Below are 12,717 nucleotides of genomic sequence, written 5' to 3' on the forward strand. Positions count from 1 at the left end.
GATCAGAATCATTATATTTTTTTTATTCTTACTCTTCTCACTTTTTTCTTATTTACTTTTTTTTCCCCTGAATAACCCACTAGGACTACATTCATCATTGAGATTGTGTGAAACATAAGCTACCTACCTCGTGTGCCATACATATCCCAATAATATGATTAAAAAAATAGATAAAAGCACTTGGAAGTAACAGGTGGTTGAATAAAAAAGTAATAAAATTGTTTAAATATCTTCTCACATTTATTACCCTACCTACCCCACAACCCATTCTACATATTTCTGCTTCTCTCTGATAGCATCTTCAGCAAATTTTCTAAATTTTTGTACTATTTAAAAAATAAACAGTGACTTTTACCTTTTAACTATCTATTTTTTCAAATACTCTTTTCAATAGATTTTTTATTCCATTTTTTATCTTATTTAAATATTATTTTTTCATTCATTCTTTATTCTTTTTTTATCATCATTTATTCTTCTTATATTCATTTCCAACAATTATATTTTTTCAATAAAAAGTGTTATATACACGACATTTTTCGCAATACTTTCACAAGAATCACATCAAAATCTTATGTAGAAAGTTGTTACTAGTTCTAATTTGAATCTACTGCTGAAACTATTACTGATTTTAATTTGAACACATCATTAAATTTTTTTTTTTCGTTCTTTCTCAAAAAAAAAAAATCATCAGTATTAGTTAACAACAACCCATCACTTAAGATTCATTGTGAAAATATTATAGTAGCATTTCTCAATTTTAATTTTTTTTTTTCATCCACACATTTCTTTTCTTTCTATTTTTCCCCTCTTTTTTTCTCCTCCACACCTTTCCATTATCTCTATCTCTACTTTTCTTTTTTCTTTTGTTCTCTAGCACTCGTTGGAGCTCTCTTCACTTTTCGTTTTTCTTTTCTTCTCTTCGTCTACTCCGGAGTATTCAAGAAGCTCTCTCTTTCTCTCTTTCTCACACAAACAAATTCTCTCTCATACACACAGATCACCGGCAGAGAAATAGAGGTCCGCGTTCTACATTTTTTTTTTGTTCTAGTTTGATTAGTTTAATTTTATTGTTTAGATTTCATTAGGCTTATGAGAAAGATTGTTTTTGTGTTTCAAATCTTTCGATTGGGTTTTGTGTTTTGGTTTTGATTGTGGTATATTATCGTTGAGATAGAGAAGCATGAGAGAGTGAAGAACAAAAGAGAAAAGGAATGAGAAAGAAAATTATTTTTTTATTCAACCGGGTATTATTTTAAGGGGGAATATTGTTTAGAGGAGCTATAGTAATTGATACAGTATTCTCTACTGTAGCAACTCTAATCTAAATAATGGAGATGGAGAAGCTACTGGAGTGAGTTTTTGGAGTGAACAGTGGGCTTCTCTCCAAAAAATAGATATACAACATCTGCTGGAGATGCTCTTAACTCTTTTTTGATTATTTTAAAATAAAAAAAGAGATAAACAGGTCTACTTTTTTTTTTTTTTTCCTTTCAGTAACAGATCTCCCATTAGTACTAAAAATCAGCAGTATGGTGATTAACAAAAAAAACAAATGGATTTTTCTGCAATTTGTTTTTCTGCACAGTTTTTTTTTTTTGTCTATTTTTCTGCACAGTTTTTCTGCTGTGCTATCTACTTTTTTCTCTTTTTTTTTCAGTAAACAGATCTCCCATTAGTACTAAAAATCAGCAATATGGTGATTAATACAAAAAAACAAATGGATTTTTCTGCAATCTGTTTTTCTGCACAGTTTTTCTGCAGTGTTTTTTTTCTGAGTCTGTTTTTCTGCACAGTTTTTCTGCTGTGTTTCGACAAATAAATTTAAAATCAACTAAACAAACAAACAAATCTACTATACCTATTAGTACTAAACAGTCAACATTACAGTGATTAACACAAAATACAAATTGATCTTCAATTATTTTATTTTAAGATGATTGAAACATAAAATTCTTGAAAAGAAATTAGAGAGCAAGACAGATTATTTTAAAATCAAAAAAGAGATAAACAGATCTACTTTTTTTTTTCAATAAACAGATCTCCCATTAGTACTAAAAATCAGCATATTGTGATTATCACAAAAAACAAATGGATTTTTCTGCAATCTGTTTTTGTGCACAGTTTTTTTTTCCTGTGTCTATTTTTTTGCATAGTTTTTCTGCTGTGTTATCTTTTTTTTTTCAGTAAACAGATCTCCCATTAGTACTAAAAATCAGCAGTGTGGTGATTAACACAAAAAACAAATGGATTTTTCTGCAATCTGTTTTTCTGCACAGTTTTTTTTCTGTCTATTTTTCTGCACAGTTTTTCTGCAGTGTTTTTTTCTGAGTCTGTTTTCAGCACAGTTTTTCTGATGTGTTTGTTTTTCTGCAGTATCAGTTTTATGCACAGTTTTTTTGCAGTGTTGTTTTCTGCAGAAATTGGTCTGATTTCCCCTGATTAGTTCTTATGTACTGTTTATTATCTTGTTTGTTTTCTACAGTATATGGTTCTTATTTATTGATTATTATACTTAATAAAAAAAATATATTAAAATTTAAACAACTGTTAAATAATTAAACAATAGTAAAACAACCAATTCATAGTTACTAACAATTAAAGTAAGATATTTATCTATATATACAAAATAGTAAAACAACCAATTCATAGCCAGATATAATATTGATTGTTTAAGATCATATATATATATGAGAAATGATATGTCCACAATATTTTTACAACAAATCCTAAGTGGCAAGTTGTTACTGGTTATTATTGTTGGGGCAAAAAAGTAATCTTAGTGTTAGGTTCAAATTTAAACCAATAACAACTAACCACCTATAATTTGTTGTGAAAATGTTGTAAAAATATTGTGGACATAGCACCTATATAGTCTTATTACAAAATAATCATTTTGACTAAAATCAGATAATTGGTAACTTTATATTTAATTAAAAACATCTTAACAAATAAGAAAATTTTTCTTTATTAATTTCTTCTCATAAAATATTATAACTTTCATAATCATAAAACTTAACGTTTCTTAAAAAACAAATATCTGATGACTTTTTATCATAAACTTGAACTTTCATCAGAAGCTTTATCTTTAAAGCACAATAGAATTTCAGAAACTTTTACTTTTAAAGAACAACTTTTTTTTTCATCATAAACTTCCTTTCATGAGAGCTTTTAACTTTTCATAATGCGATTAAACAATTTATTCTCTCATGATCAATAAAATAATATAGATGTTCATAACATATTGGTTAATCCATATCTGATAAGTCTGTACTTATTTGAGAGGCTTCTAGCACTACTGTGCTAAGCATCTAGCATTCCCCACAATGCCAGGTATTCTCGGGATCACATCATAATACATATCTTCAACTATGGAGTAGGTTGACATCCTCCACAAGTTGGCTGTAACCAACAAGGGCGGGTACAGCAAAGTGAGACCCACTTTTAATGGCCAATAAGATAACATTTTCCATAGAAAGCCAGTAATTAAACCCCTACTCGCAAAGTTCAGATCATCAGAGGACATAACCCGAAAAAATTTCATACTTATACATCATACTGAAATTCATAGTTTAGATAACATTTCTTAATAAAATTATTTCCATTGCTTTCTTAAAACATCATGTTCATGGAATTAGTAACAGCATCAATATGCTTAAATCATATACGTAAAGTTTCGAGAACTCACCAACATATTTTTGTCTGAAACATGATTATATGTCATATCTCTAATCAAAAACCTTTTAATGCATAATATACTTTAAAATAACCTCATGACTTACCAAATGCTCATATAACTTATTTCATACCTAAAAGCAAAGGAACTGAGAGCCTAAAGTCGAAGGAGCTTAGTCTTGGCTACTGGTAACACTTGAACCAAATATCAAAACTTATTACTATCAATCACTTCTTATAATAAATTTACACATTCATCTCAAAGCTTATCTCTTAAAATAAAGGAAATCATAATCCCACCTCAACGAGGTTTCCACAAACATATTATGCACACATCAACAATTGATGTACCAAACTAAAGAAAAACCATCATTCTCATATTTATATCATATCTCTAGAAGAGCCAACTTCATTTCAAGAGGTGCTTTGAGATTAGGACAATAATGCATGCATAAACATGAATCCTTTAAGCATGGTCATGTAACTATATACACTCACATGGCAACACATTGAACAAGATAGCTTCATAAAAATAACAATCGAATTGTTTAGAACCCCTCCTTTGAGTACCAAACCTTGAACCAAGTTACACAAAATTTATCTATGATCAAGACATACTAAATGATAAGCATATTAATTTATAGCTCAAAAAATTCACCCTAATTTTAAAATTAAATCCTCAAAGTTAGAGTTATCATTTACTGTTTACTGCTTAGCATATGCCTCAGTTGTAAAATACAAATGGGCTATCTAAACATATCCAATCCTGATGAAATTTTACAAAGCAACTTCTCTGGATGTCTAGTAAATACTATATCAATTTCAGAGTCAAATAATAAAGTCATGATTTATTAAAAATCATACAAGACAGCATGTTCAAATCTGTCCTGACAAAATTTCATGCAACTTAGAAATTAAACCATTATTTTTATATTGATCCAATTGCTGTGAGACCACTTCCATTAGAACCATATGTGTCTTAGAATTCATAAGAACTACTCTTAGCATCCTAATTCACTGTATATGATTTAATCCAGATTTTTCTTGTTGTAAACACCAAATCTGTCACAATGACAGCTTTGAAACATTTTCTTATAAAATTATAAAATGATTGCAAATAATCTCATTATCATATGGGAATTTTTATACACTCATTAGACATGTTATAAAACACTTATATTAGGGGTGTCCATGGGTCGAGTTGGGTCAGGTTTGTGCCCAACCCAGACCCAACCCGAATTATTTGGGTGGAGGAAAATATGGCCCGAAACTAACCCGTTGATCTAGTCGGATTTTCTGGTTTGGGTCTAGTCGGTTTCGGGTTGTATCGGTCAGGTATTGGGTTTCATCGCCGGGAACAATTTTTGGCCGGATCCGGCGAGGTTTGGCCGAAATCTGGCCGAATCTGTTGAGATCTGGTCAGATTTGTCAAGATCGGATAGAAATATGGTCAGATCCATCGAGATCTGGCCTAGATTTCATCGAATAAAGGCGAGATCTCGCTAGATATGGTTGGAAATTCGTTATACTTCGTCAGAAAAGATAAAGGCTCAGTTCGGGTAGGGTATCACGGGTTTTGAAGCGGAAAACTGACAACCAACCCGCGTAGGGTCGGGTTATTGAGTTCGGAACCCGCGTCCGACCACCGGGGTCGTCGGATCAGGTGGCGGCGGGCGGTTTTGCCGGGTTGAACGGACACCCCTAACTTATATACAGTCATTTAACCATTTATAGCAAAATTAAATAAAACAAAAATCGCAGCAGTAACATCAAAAGTACTAACCCTAACTTTTTCTTACTTCCTTAATCATATACAATTAATTAGTAAAAACCCTAATTTACCTTCAACAAATCATCAACACAGTTTCAAAGCTTCTTAAAACACTATATGTATAGACTCACAAAATCATGATTTCCTAATTTTACAAACCACAAGTACCATTACTAAAATTCAATGAAGAAATCATGAATTCTAAGATGAGAGTAGCTAGAACCCTTACCAAGTTTCTTGTTTTTGAGGGGAAATAGAAATAGAACCACTCTTGCATGAAAGGATTTCCCTTTCCTAGTTGCTAGACCCGAAAGTATGAGAGGTAAAGCTTGAGAGGGTCTTTGAGTTTTCTAGTTTCTTTGAGAGAGTATGAAGAAGAAATTAGGTGGAGTTTTATTTTCCTTTTGAGGTGTGGACCCGTGGGTTTGAGAAGAGAGACTTAAGAGAGCTTCTAGCTATTTCCTTAGGAGAAAAGAGAGTAAAGTGAGGTGAGAAATTCTGATTTGTGTGGACCCGTGGGAAATGAAAGGGAGAGAGTTTCTTGGATATTCTAGTTGTCTTGAAAAGTCAAAGAAGAATAAGATGAGGTGTTGATGATAAGAACAAAGAAAGAAGAATTTAAGGAGCAAAGAAAGAAGAGTGGCGCAGCAAAGAAAAGTTAAGGGAGAAGGTTTTGGGTGGGCACGTGTATGCATAAAGGAAAAATGGCTCATAACTTACCCTTGTAACTTTTAAAAATTACTTACCACCCCGCCCCCTTATAAGCTTATATTCTACAAAGACCCAAACTATAAAATAACTTGGCATATAAATCTTTATCTTAAACACTTAATTAAACACCAACAACTATATATCTAATAACTTAACCACTTAATATAATTTTGTACATACTTAGAATATATTTATAATACAATTAGCCATTCAATTATTTATAATCTTTACAATTCTTATTCAATGACATTATAAAATAATTTGTTTATTAAATATTCTTCTATTAATTATAGAAAGGAAGTAGCTTAAAATAATAATTAACCACTTAAACATATAGTTTAACTATAAAGTTGGGTCGGGGTGTAACAAAAAAGATTATGGATGCTTTACTGCTTTAGTACCATACAAGACATTATTTTATTAATAATTATTATTATTAATAAAATAATGTCTTGTAATGGCATATGAGTGAGGTTCAAGATTGTGTACACTATGACCAATATTCAAGCTTGTGTACACTATGACCAATATTCAAGCTTGTGTACACTTGACCAACTAGTTTGGGTGGCACATGCAAGACACGTGCTGCCCGTTTGAGTGAGAAAATTAAGATAAAACATATATTTGAAGAAAAATGAAACCATATATTTAAACTTAGAGTATCATTTTAATATATGAGCATTTATTTGCCATGATAGTTTCTTAGAACCTATTTGCTATTTGCTAAAGTCAGTATCCATTCATTAAAAACTTCTAAGAGTGATAATGAATATCATCTTTTTTGGATAATAAGCAATTGGGTTTTGCTAAGACATTGTTACAATATATAAAGTTTCACAATGAATAATGTCATATACTACAAATTGAAGGTCTTCATAAATACTTGCAATTATCCACAATAAAGATTTTATTATTCATACTTCCATTTTTATTATCTTACATTTTATGAGTCTAGTCACGATATTTAGCTTACTTAGGTTTTAATGAACACCCTTTTAAGTAAGAAGAGAAATAATTTAAATAAAAAAAATAATAATAACAAAAGGCATGTGTCATTGAAGTTTCAATTAGATAAAATTTTAAGTCTAGAATATTTAAATCTAGGAAAATCAACGTTCTTTAGGTAACAAATAGAACACCATACATCACCATTTCAACTTTTTAAGTATGACTACCACATAAAAATCAAAATACAAAAAAAAATAAAATTGGGATATTAAAATTTAGTAAGGGTATTTTAAACATTCTACAATAGGATATTTTAAGAATCGTAAGATTTCAAAATGGTTTAACTAAGAGAGTAACAATTAGGGTGTTTCTTGGGTTTTAAAGTTCAAGGAAGAATAAAATTACCTCAAACTTAAAGGGCCCAATTTTTTTTTTTTTTTTTCACTTTTGGTGTAAAATTGTATTTTTTATTTTACTTTAAATTTTAAACAGTGAGTAAAAAAAAATTAACCCAAGAAAATTGTGCCTGAAAAAGTGAATTTTGGCTTACCAAATTTGATTAAACTATAAAATAAAAAAATAAAAAAAAAAGTCTAGGAACACAATAAAAAATTACAACATTTTCACAATACCTTTATTCTCAACAGTGGTGGATCTCAGTCTAAAAATTTATTATCTTATTTTGACCTTTAAGGAACTTACACTTCAATAGTTCTGAAAATATTGTGTGATAACAACAAAATCTCATGACATTTTCATAATACAATACTTTTATTTTTAGTTGTGCTAGATCTCAGTTTGACATATATATATATATATATATATATATATATATATATATATATATATTTATATATTAATTTTATTTTAGTTTGACTTAAAAGGAATTGACATGTGTCACAATATTTTTACAATATCTCTATGTTTACGTTGTACACATAATGTACATTTATATTGTAGACACCCAAAAATTGGCAAATGTTATACACATTTGTAAAATTTGTACAATATTTACCATTTTTTTTACATATACGTATAATATTTGCCACTTTGTGTGTCTACATTTTACGGTGTAAGCTTACATTGAAAAAGTACAATGTAAACAAATAAAAATCATTAAAAATATAAAACAAAAAACAAAAAACAAAAACAAGCTCAAACCAAATTTGCGTACTTGAAGGAAAAAAAGAAAAAGAAAATAAGAAGAGAGCTCACCAATTCTCCTTATTTTAAGGGTTTTAGGTAATAGTATTGTGGGGAGTAAAAGGACCCAGGTGGGCATATGGGCCTTTGGGCTGTAACATGAAGGGCCGACCTGCTCCAGGATTAAACTCTATGAGTTGGCCCATACGCCGAGGGTCCGAGGATACAGCCGAGGGAGAGTTTCACCTCGGACAGATCCAAGAGAACTCAAGATTTCATTATAAAGGTCAAGGCACAACTCTGGAAAGACTAGTGGTTAAAAGGGGACATCCTGAATCTTCTAGATGTACCAGTATTAAAGAAAATATCAAGAGTAAAGGTTGCCACCTCCGCATTAAAGGCTCCGCACCTACCTCCCTGGCCGCATTAATGGGGAGGTGACCCCTGAACAGTGAGGTGGAAACTTCTAGTCACTATTCAAAAAGTATCGAGGAATGAAGTATAAAAGGGGGGGTAAAGGCCAAAGAAAGAGAAGAAAGGAGAACAAAAAAAGAAATTAAGAAATTGTAATCTTGAAGGAAGAAAGAAATAATAAAGAAGTAGTCCTCGGCTCGAGTCCGAGGAGATCCATTTGTCATTCTCATTCGTTATTTACTTGTGTTTGTTTATGAAAGCCTGTTATCAAGCTCCACGTACTACTAACCTAGATTTCAAGCCCACACTCTACAAATTTTATTGTTTAAGGCTCATTGGGCCTGAGCCCATAATCTTCTTTGGGTCCAGGTGCAATTGTACACTTACAAGTATTAAGAGAGATGCTACGCCCACAACATTTTTACAATATTTTCACAACAAATCATAAATGGTTATTTGTTATTGGTTCAAATTTGAATCTAATACTAAGATTACTTTTTTGCCTCAACAATAACAACCAATAACAACCTGCCGCTTAAGATTTGTTATAAAAATGTTGTGAAAATATTGTAGACATATCATTTCTCTAGTATTAAATACTAATTGTTTCATCTACAATATTTTTACAACAAGTTTTCAGTGGTAAGTTATTAATAATTCTAATTTGAACACATCACTAAAATTATTTTTTCCTCACCAATAATACTCAATAATAACTTGCTACTTAAGATTTATTGTGAAAATATTGTGGACATAACATTTTTTTAATATTAAAAAAAATTTCTTTCTCACCTAAACTCTACCTTTTTGGCTTGTTACCAAAAAAACAAAACAAAACAAACAAACAAAAGTTGAATAAACCAAGAATCCTATAGCTAGAGCCACGGGCTCTTTTTATATAGTTAATAGATATATTAGTGGTTTAGTACCATACAAGACATTATTTTTCAGAATTTGAGTTTCATGGGTGGTACTTGAAATGAAAGGAAGGAATTTGGATAAGAAAAAAAGAAAAAAGCCTTGAATATTGGCCAAAGTGTACACAACCTTTAAATTATAATAAAATGTGATAGTTGGTGGCCATTTATTTCAGTGTCAGTCTAATTGATAAAAGTGAGAGTGTTGTTTTACGCTCTGTTTGTTTTGTTGAAAAACTTTTTGTAAATATAGTTTTCCACATTTTTCAGTGTTTGGTAGCACACAAAAAAAACTAGTCAACGGAAAACTATTTTTAGTCAATGGAAAATCCTAATAAAAATAAGGCTTGTTTTTTATAGGTTGTTTTCCAAAAAAAAATTTGAAAAACAATCTCTCTCTCACAGTAAGCTCTCTTACTCTTTCTCTCTTTCCTTTTCTTTTTCTTTCCTCACACCCTCACTGTCACTAACTCTGGTCTCTTCTCTTCCTCACAGTCATTAACTCTGATCTCTCCTCTTTCATAGATCTCTCTCCCTCACTCTCTCTATATTTCTCTTCCACTTTATAACACAGTTCTCTGAGTAGATTTTTTTCCCTCATTGCTCAATAATTATTTCATTCCTCTCTACCAACTTGCAAAAGAGAACATATTTGCAGCGGTAATTATTTTATTCCTCTCTACCAAAATCTCAATTCTTTACTTTGAATTTCAAACTTGATTTTATTTTTTTTCTAAGAAATTTTTTGGTTTGATAGATTCCAGGTTGAAGTTTTTTTTGCACATAAAAGTACTAAAAAAAAAAAATATATATATATATATATATATATATAAAATAAAAAAGAAGAAAGAATGAATGAATGAAATAAAAGACGAAAATTTTAAACACAGTGCCTATGTAGTGATGAGATATTATGTAGGATAATCTTTTTTATTGATGAATACATTATGCAAATACTATGTAGTGATGATATATTATGTAGATACATTATATGAATACATAAGACTTGTGGTTGGCCATAGCAGACAATTAGTGTACTAGCAAAAAGAATAGACAATTAAAAGTTATTGTTATTTGTACTTATTAAAGATGTATTCCCCTGTCAATTTTATGTATATAAACAAATTATTGATATGTGTGTGTGTGTGTGTGTGTGTGTGTGTGTGTGTGTGGACGTTTCTGTCCATATATATGAACAAGATGAATGCTAGAGATCATGAAAATTTGACAACTAATTTTGATTGTATCTATTGTCAAAATTTTAGTATGAAAACCAAATTCATTCTTGGTTTTTTTTTTTTTTTATATTGATTACCTTAGTTGGTTTACATAATACACATGTTTTAAATTACACAAGAAATATAAAAAATAAAAATAAAAATTTGCATATCAAACACCAGAAAACATTCTCATACTCATTTTAAGGTCGTTACCAAATACTGAAAAATGATATAGTTTTCTAGAAAATGCTCTTTGGAAAATGAACAATTTTCTAAAAAACGTTAATGCTGAAACAAACAGAGCGTTGGTAATACTATAAAATCTCACAATATTTTACAATGAATTGAGAAGTTAGTACATTATAGGTCAAAATAAAATATTCTAAAATCCATCGCAACTAAAAGTATTAGTGTTGTGAAAATATTGAGAAATTTTGTTGTGTTTCTAAACTTACTTAAGTGGGAGATGTGTTTTTTTGTTTATTTTTTCTTATCATGGTACAGTTTGTTTACAATAAAAATAGGAAAATTGTTCTTTGTTTTACCATTCTAATGTCCATTCTAATGTGAGGGGCAAGAAACTACACTAAGTATAAGTATATATAAATGTTTTCAACCAAAAAATTTTAAAAAAAAATTAAGCGAAAAAAAATAAAAATCAACTTGCCAAAAGAATCAATTTAAACCCAAAATGGACCAAACGGGACTGAATTGGACATAATGGACCAAAGTGGACTAAATGAACCAAAATAAACCAAATGGACCAAAGTGGATTAAATGAACCGATATGTTTTGATTATTTTTCCAGCCATTTTTATTAGCAAAATGGGATTGATTATTTCTGTTTGCAAAATCTGTGTTGATCTGAATCATATTTCTCTGGAAAAGGGGCATAAGAAGAAGAGATGATGGAAAGTTTATATTGGGAGGCCCTTTGTGGAGTATTTTCTATTCGTGTTTGTACTGTACTACTGTGTTTTCTTCAGAATTTTATATCCTAGCTTGACTGGGTAGGTTTCTTTTGGGTTTAATTTCCAAACTTGGATTCCAAATTTTGAGTGAGCAGTTCTAATGATTTCTGCTATATATCCTAGTTAATTTCTCTTCATCCTATGTTCCTATCCTTAGGTCCATCAGGTCTTTGATTGTTCCTGTTCGAAGGAGTAACTTGTAAGCGCTCTAGGTCTTAAATGACTGGTTTAAACCAAAGTGTGTCTTACAGCCTTATGTGATCACCCACCTTCCATTTATCCCGGGCTATAGTGGGGTGTCCCTTATATTTGCTTTTTAAAGTGTTGTGGTCACTAAAAACTTGGGGTTTTGACCAATCCTCCAAAATTGTTTGGCAATCAACGCTTTATTGATGCATTCAGTGTGTCTTAGGCCCAGTCCTATGGCTTCCTTGGGCTTAGTGATATTGGTCTGTGCAATAGTGTAGAGTTTTTTAGTTTCTATATTGCTCTGTTACTATTAGTCCTGACGATTCTGTCTTGACCAGTAATTTTTGGAACAGTATACTGACATGTCGTAGATTGGCATTGCTTGCATGACTAATTTGATCAAGGTAAAGTCTCCCAGAAAATGACAATAATCTGCTTTTCTAGCTTTGTAGTTTACTCGGGATCCTGTCAATGATCTCGTGTCCTATTTCTTCCAGTCTCGTATCGATATCAACTTTCAAACCCAAGTATTTCCCAATGTATGGTTGAATTTTGACTCTTATTTTGTTCTCTGATTCTTCTTATGTACTAGGTTTGAGTGGGTGATCATGGGTTTGAAAGAATAAACAAATAAAAAGGAAAATATTTTAATAGAGTAGAGAGAATTAGTTTTGTTTTGTTATTTACCAATAAAAAAATATTTAAAAAAAAAAAAGAGAGAGAATAGTTTTGTTGGAGGGTGTGTAAAACCTAAAAGGAAC

General features: G+C 30.5%; 1 long non-coding RNA gene across 1 annotated transcript; it reads right to left on the reverse strand.

Moving 5' to 3' along the window:
* Window positions 1-1,031: 1,031 nt before the first annotated feature.
* On the reverse strand, window positions 1,032-5,994 carry LOC142609613 (uncharacterized). Its single transcript, XR_012839639.1, has 2 exons — window positions 5,673-5,994; window positions 1,032-3,491 (listed from the first exon to the last, which is right to left on the reverse strand). It is a non-coding gene; the product is annotated as an uncharacterized LOC142609613 (long non-coding RNA).
* Between the last annotated feature and the right edge of the window lie 6,723 nt (window positions 5,995-12,717).

Source organism: Castanea sativa, chromosome 9 (genome assembly GCF_040712315.1).
Source record: "Castanea sativa cultivar Marrone di Chiusa Pesio chromosome 9, ASM4071231v1".
NCBI lineage: Eukaryota > Viridiplantae > Streptophyta > Magnoliopsida > Fagales > Fagaceae > Castanea > Castanea sativa.